At 35.7% G+C, this 8,040-nt stretch overlaps 1 long non-coding RNA gene across 1 annotated transcript; it reads right to left on the bottom strand.

Annotated features, from left to right (window-relative positions):
• Positions 1–854: 854 nt before the first annotated feature.
• Positions 855–2,315, bottom strand: LOC144631984 (uncharacterized). The gene is made up of 2 exons (XR_013566834.1): positions 2,237–2,315; positions 855–1,058 (listed from the first exon to the last, which is right to left on the bottom strand). It is a non-coding gene; the product is annotated as an uncharacterized LOC144631984 (long non-coding RNA).
• Between the last annotated feature and the right edge of the window lie 5,725 nt (positions 2,316–8,040).

The following is an 8,040-nucleotide window of genomic DNA, read 5'->3' as shown; positions in this document are numbered from 1 at the left end:
CAAATTACGCTTGCAATCGTAGGTTTTTGGTGAAATAAATGAAAACCATGCGTTGTATTGATTTAATTTTTTTTTATTAAAAAACTGTTGTACTGATATAAATACTTGCTTCTTTACAAAAGTGTTCTGAATATTCATATTTACAACTTAAATACATAAATAACTGATGGGCCAATAAAGCCTCTTTTTAGCTGGTACATGCAGAAAACACAATCACTAGGACTGCTGATTTCCGTAAATTAAATAACAGGTTATATACAAAGCAGAGTAAATATTAACGCTCTTGCAACATGCGGGCGTGTGCGTGCATGGATGCCTCATAAATATAAGGTCCAATATTTCCTATAAATTTAGTCTCAAAAAAAGAAAACTGTTCAATGATCCAAGTTCTTGAGTGCCCCCATCACAGAGAAAATTATTAACCCCCCACCCACCCCCACCCCCCTACTCTTCTGGAACCCTTTCTGTCTGTGGGGTATCCACGAACTTCAATTTATCTTATATTGTAATTCTGTCATTCATAATAGCTCCATTGTCCCCATAAGGACTACAAACATCACACAGTGATGATCAAAGTATAGACCAGCAAAGTCAAGGTCCCGTATGAGGAACAGAACGACGTCACGCTGCGCATTTGCAGCTCGTAACGACTGCGCAATAATTTCCGTTCTCTCCACGGACGAGGTGATAAACTTTCTTGCACTTTGGTGGAACGTTGGTAGATGATAAACAGGCCACACTTTGTCTTCTGCAGTGAATTTCAGTATATCGTCTTCCAAGGCAGTCGTTCCACTTTTTTATTCTTCTCGACACACAGGCGCTGGAATGGCGTTTGAGGCGCAGGAGAACTGAATTTAGATCACTGTCATCTTCTTGGCTTCGTCTTGTAGTGATTCTGTTTGTGAAGTGTTGTTGTGGAGCTCCTCTAATTTATTTTCATCCAGGAGGTCAGTCACAACATCATGGAACGTTGTTCTTTGTGGTGATTGATCGATTTGAATAAACCTTGAATGTACTGCAGAGAAAACGAAACTCTGTACCAAGAGATAAACAGCGAGCTGCAATAAAATGACAGAAAGGTTATTGTCAGAATTCAGAGAATTCCTTTACTGTTTTTATGAATGTGATAAAGATCATCGCAGTGAATTCCAATACAGGAATAAGCCGAAAAAGTTCAGGGCGTTGGCCCTGAATTTTTTTTTTTTTTTTCAGGCTTTTTATTCCAATTGCTTAGAATTCACTGCGATGATCATTTATCACATTCATATCATCCCAGTATTAGAATCATTTCATATACATTACATCACTTTACTGTTTTTCTTACATTTTAAAATAATTAACTTAAAATGATTTGATTTTAAGTGATGATATGTAAAGAATGATTAGATTTTATCGTAAAAATAGCCAAGTTTGAGTCGTATTGTGTAAAAACAGCAAAGTTAAAGCTTCGCAAAGTCGGGAAACTTTTAGAAGCTTTTACAGATGCCTGGGGCATATTTGTGCCCCCAGCATACAAAAGTCCGTAGAATTAAGCCTCGACTATTTATGGCTATTATACACGATGTGACTCTTAAACATGGCCGTTTTTCTACTGTAAAAGTGCTCTTTCCTGCATTGTCGATATATTGGTATTTCGTTCGGTCGTTGGGAAAGAAAGAAACCTTAGAAGAGGAGAGTCTATTAACACACTGGCAAAATTTCAAAACGCATGCGGGTGTCAAAAGTTCCTAACTTACTGTCAAACAAGCGCTTATCGAAAATCTCTTAATTGATTACGGCCTATTTAGATGTTAAAAGGTCGGACGGTTTCTGCCAACATTCTAGCGTTATCAATTACACGTGACGAAATACATGTGTCTGCTAGGTAAATATTTATCTGGAGGCGAAGAAAAATATTACGGTAACGCCAGATCCGGTCTTTGTTCAGTCGAATTTGCTGATCAAACGAAATTCCCCGTTTGCACTTAGATGGCCCTTTTAGAAATTTAGTGAAAAAATTCTAGAAAAGAAAAGGCTATGAAGCGTAATAAAAAACAAGATAGATGGTTTCATATCATCAAATCAAGAGCTCTAATTGGAACAGTTTAGTTTTCGTATCTTACAAATAATTTTACAAATATTTTTACTCCCGATAAACGATAAATGTATTAGTGTACGGTCTCAAAACTTCAACATTAGCAAAAAACGCTTTGGGATATTAAATAATAAAAAGTACCAAATTTATAGGCTAACTTACCTTCAAGATGATGTTTTCCATACTTCTTCTGTTCGGTAAAGGTTGAGGTGCTGTATTTCACAGTTAGATAAGCTCTTCTTCACAGTGGTTCATGGTTTGGTGAAGGAAAGCGAGCGCTTATATAACTCTCTCGTGAAAACAATGATTACACCATCGACCTAATTTTAGATTTATTGTAATATGTTAATTAACTTGTTTCCTTTCGCTGAGCAAGGCGGAAGAAAAATGGTCAGTTAACGCCCATGTTGGAATAAGTAAAAAAAAAAAGACTCAAAGAGCTTTCATTCTTAATTTCGTCACTTTATAAACCATTTTATGGAAAAGTATGACTCGTCCAACTTTAAATTAAAATTTACTTTAAAAATATTGTATGAAACAAAAGCGGGAAAAATTTAATTTTCACTTATCTCAAGAATATCGAGTCAAACGGCGATAAGCAAACTTTAAACACAAACTCTTTATCTATTTTTAAAAATTGCTTTCTACGTCAATTGTGGTTAAATTTTGAGTTGGACGTTTTCTATTTAACAAGGAACTGAGAAACTTTTCCCGTAACCTATGTAAAGTACAATTACTGCCTAGATGTTTATTTTATATCAACGTTGTTACCGCGTTTCAGTTTTTTTTTTTTCCTGAATATTTTTGCTCCTGTTTGTTTTGGCACGCTGCTGAAACCGTGTGACGCACTTCCGGTGTAACGCAACGGCCCGGAAGACAGAATTTCTTTGGAACTCAGGGCCTCAGCGGGGAAACTATAGAACAATTTTTCTTGCAATTCTTATAGGGAGTTTGATTTCTCAAATGTGAAATAACAGGCAGATATAGTGTGAATTAAACAAAGGGTAAATCCTTTTTTTTAAGTTACAAAAAGGTTGAGTTGGCCAGGGTTTGAGTTATTTGAATTCAACTTGAAAGGGGCACCGTGACAGATATTTTACGCAGATTTTTTTATTTTTTTTTTCTCTCACGTGTACGCTACCACGCTTCGTTTCTGTCAGGTAATGTTTTATAGCTACACGCAAAAAGTATTTTGATAAAAATAGGTTCATTAGTAAATAGAAATGGGGATTCCCGGCCTCTAACTATTTTTAATACGCTCATCAAATTATACATGACGCAACATTACTGCGACGTCAGCAAAGACGGAAAAATGGTTTTAGCGTTTACTAACATGTGGTAAACCGGAAAATGGCGGAAATCCAATGTTTTGAAAAAAAAAACAAAAAACAAAAGGGTTATTGTTTCCGTGTTTTTTTTTTTTTTTGTAGCTGTTGTTTATTCAACCCGTTTCAGAATGAACTATTTCGGTTTCTTTTCTGTTTTTAGTGTAAGAAAGCAAAGGAGAAACTCTGATTAGCTTGTCTTTGTTTAACGATACCACCTCAGTTTATAACTAAGTGATTATCACACTGATTTCAATTTGGCCCTCGCAAGCCGAAAGGAAAAACTCTAAAAGAAAAAGAACTCGTACGTAACTACGACACGGAAATGTAAACAAAGATCTGCACTTTGACATAATCGTCTATAGGTCCGAACAAGCGCGTGTTAGATCGTGTGAGTATTCTGAGAGGATTAGCGGAATGAAGAAGTTAGGGAAAGGAAATAACTTAGAAAATAGCCTGTATTTATTAATAGCCGTGATGCATTTCGCTGTGTCAGCTTGAATGCTCGATTCATGAGCTGACACTGGAAAAGTACGTAATTATTGTGTCTGGGTCCAAATTTTAATTATTTGGAGGTGACTTTCATGTACGATATTTTAAGACTTTCAATTGAATATGGATCGGCGATTTTTTCCCAGGTGTCGATCTTCTTTTAATTTTTTTTTTCTATTACGGAACAAAACAAAAACTCGATGGACTCGCTGCTTAGACAGAGACAGATAAGCTGTCTTATATCCCAGAAAAGTTATTTTCGTATCTCGTCTATTTTTTGTACTGGCTGTATTTAGAAAGCTAGAGTAAAACGCTGAACGTGTTATTAAGGGCATGAAGTTCTGTATTGCATTATAAATGGGCCTGGGCAACCCTGCCTATCTCTGGCGATGGTTGAACAAGTATACTCAACTGCTGTGGCGATATTATAATTCTTGATTTGATGTTTCTTGTCATATATGTTATTATACTACTAAAACGGAGTCAAATACTGGGAGATAGAATCGTTTTGGCAACTTTAGCGATCTGGGCCGAGTTGTTCAAAGCCCGATTACTGGCAAGCTAATCCAGAGTAAGAGTTGATTTTTGATTTTTTAATTTTTCAGTGAGGTTTTCTTGTTTACATTTTCCGTCCTTCAGTTTAGACGTCAACTAATCTCAAACTCCTGACGACTACAAAACATGAGCAATTAGGACAATTTTATACAAGAGAAATTGGACTGTCGATCAGCTTTTAATCCTGGGTTAGTGTTAATCGGCTTTCGAACAACCCGGCTTTGTGGTGCAAAAACTGAATATAAAAGGATTCGGCCGTGGAATGATGTGGCCTCAGTCGCCCGCGCGATAGAAAATGTGGCCAATCGCTTTCTTTAACACTGGCCCCTTATTCCCTATGAGGCGGGGGCGCGCGCGGGGGGGAGGGGGGCATTTTCGGGTATACCTTATTGTTACTTATTTTCGCGGGTACTTAATTTCGCGAAAATGGAACAGGAATATTTCGCGAGACTTAATTTTCGCGATTTGGCCAAAAATACGTAATTAGCATAAAAAATACAATAGAAATCGTTTAGAATTAATTTCTTTCTTTACTTTCGCGATTTTTTGAAAATCGCGAAAATCGCGAAAATCAAGTCCCCCGAAAATAAGCAACAATAAGGTATTACATATTTTCTATAAATATAAAACTTGAAATTTCTGGTAATTACGGTACTGGCTCAACTGCTACCGGAACACATATACAGCCTCCATTTGCGTTTATCATTCTCTATATGACAAATCATCTGACCTAGTGCCTCGAATTGAAAACAGAATTCGAAAAAAACGTTCTTGGTATCGAGTATACAGCTTATATTAACGGTTTGGTCTATAAGGTAGATTGCAAAAAACCGCCTTTCCTTTTAATTTCCCTTTAAAGAAACCAACAAAAAGTAAAGAAACAAATTACTTTATTCAATATGTTTTTTTTTTTTGACAGAAATACAAATTTAATCCTCTATCTTAGTGGTATCGGCTTGGCGGTATTTACATGTCAGCATTCACAATATAATATCTTATTAATTTTTACATAAAACAAATAAAATATGCTAGGTCTTGCTAGCAATAATACAGAAAAAAACGCAATTCCCTTATTCAGCATTGTACAGTGTCAGAAAAAGAACCATATAAATTGTACCAAAGTTATAAATACCTCAATATACAACCAGCAATTATATATTAAATGCATGAGACAGCCTGAGTTCATCATAAGGCCTCATCATAATGGATAACCTGGTATAAATACATTACTATCTGTGTAAACCTTTTTGACATGCATTAAGTCTGTAGGGCAATAAGCTTAAGCCATTTCCAATTTTCTCTTTTTCAAAACAAGGCCTGGCCCGATGCAAAGTGAAAATGAGGAGCTACAACTTGTAACACAGGATAAAAAAACTCAGATTTTACGTTAAAAGTTTTGTATCAAGTCTTCAGTATTGAAAAAGAGAAGTTTAAGAAAACATAAATTAATTGTTAATATATAATTTTTCACTCAAAATTAATTGTGAGTGTGATCAACAGGTTGACAACTGTGTACATAAATATATTTTAGCCTGACTAGCAAATGCAGTTTTTAGTCTTGTAGGTTTTAGCCTTTGTAATTTTGTGTCTATGTAATTTCTTAACTTTCGAGTATTCTTTGAATTGCGATTTTGATCTAACGCTCATTCAAAACTCTCATCATCATCATCGTCATCATCATCATCATCATCATCATAGTCGTCATCGTTATCATTATTATACTTATTATAATTATTATGCAATTGTTGTAATTATAAATATGTTAAAATGTGCTGATTTGCCCTGAGCTAGCTAAGAAAACTGCCAAATACTTCTTATAAATAAAATAATGTTAATATATCAGTTCTGTATATACAATAGTTCATAACATCAGAAAACAATTTCAATATAAAATGAGTCCTTCAAGGACTACATACATCACACAGTGATGATAAGTATAAACTGAATTAAGAAAAAGTCTGGAATGCCAGGAAAAGGCTGACGTCACATCACGCCGCGCATGCGCAGCTCGTGACTATTGGACAATATCCGTTCTTTCCAAGGATGGCTTCAATAGTTTCCTTGCACTTTGGTGGGACATTGTTAGGCGATAAACAAGCCTTACTGTGTCTCCTGCAGCGAATTTCAGGGAATCGTTTTCCAAGGCATTCGTTCCATTTTATTTTTATTCGTGACACGCAAGGACTTGAATGTTTTGCATGGCGTCTGAGGCGAGAGAGGATAGTTCTTGAATAACTGTCGTCAACGTCTTCATTACCGGGTTTTTGTGACGGAAGTTCAGTGGATGTTGTGTTGAATGAGAGATCGTCTATTTCGCTGCCATCCATCATGTCACGATTAATTTTAAGGGGACTTGAACAAACTTCATAGAAAAGCCAACTTTGTATCAAGAAGTAGGCTGCCGCGAACTGAAAAAAAAAAATAGGATTTAGGTTTAGTGTTATTCATTTTATTGACATACTGTATGTCTTTGAAGTTTCTTAACTAGTCACAGTATTCGAGTTTCTTTAATTTATAGCAAATCAAAGGAATAAGTTGACGAAATGTTTGGTAGGTAGTGGTAGGCAACTAAACCCATAAAAAAAACATTATCTTTGAACATCTTAAGGAAGATGTAGCAACTTAATTAAATCCTTAATTTGCGGATAGAAATCTTCCTATGGTTGTAAACTGATCAATATTTTTGATGACGTGAGCCATCTAAAGCCAAAGATGCTTGTTAAGAGTTTCCGTGCTCTAATATAGCAACTTTTTTTTATAAAAATGGACTATTATTTTAAGGTTTCCTGCCACAGAAATATAAATTTTGGTTGTTCAAAAATCTGACAAAGTCACCTTAAAATGACTGCTTGTAAGTAGATGACATGACCTTAAAATTATGCTTACCTTTAAAACGGTGTTGTACATATTTCTTTCAGTGTTGTTATGTGTTTTTCAATGTGAATACTTGTTAAATTTTCTGCGGTTCGATCTTTTCTTGAGAGTTTGGTCAATTCTCTGTTGCAGAAAAGCTATTCGTCTAGCTGGAGATCGATGTCCAAGGTTCACTCCACTTCAGTTCAAGTTTTGATTTTCTAACATCCCACTGCAGTAACGATGGTTTATATAGACCATACACGGAAAAGCCGAAGATTAATTACACATTGACCTATTTTAGTTGTCTTTGTAATGTAAATACACTTTCTTCACTTATCGCCCTGGAAGCACTGAAAGCACAGGGTGCAGCGGAACTGGGATCGACTCACGCCCATTGTAATGAAAGAAGAGCTGAAACAAACCACATTCTACAAAGTTAACGTTGTGTTTCTTTTTCGTTGTTTAGACTGTTTAGGCTTAATACATGTTTACTGCACCATTTTACACAAACGCAAGTGCAGGATGAACTTTACTCAATATCCCATTATCCCAAATTTAGACACATGTGACCACATGTTCAACTTTTGCAACCTAGTTCTTCTTGTTTCCGTTAACATATGAAATAAATTCACTCTGGCACAGGCAAGCGCAGGGTGAAGCGGAAAACATGCTTATTCACGCCTAACTCATATTGAGTTAAACTACACAAAAGGAAGCTGACACGAACCGTTCGCAGAT

This window comes from Oculina patagonica, chromosome 12, assembly GCF_052425735.1.
Source record: "Oculina patagonica isolate OP01 chromosome 12, crgOcupat, whole genome shotgun sequence".
Classification (NCBI taxonomy): domain Eukaryota; kingdom Metazoa; phylum Cnidaria; class Anthozoa; order Scleractinia; family Oculinidae; genus Oculina; species Oculina patagonica.
Note: the sequence above shows the minus strand (reverse complement) of the source record. Positions and strands in the feature narration are given on the sequence as shown.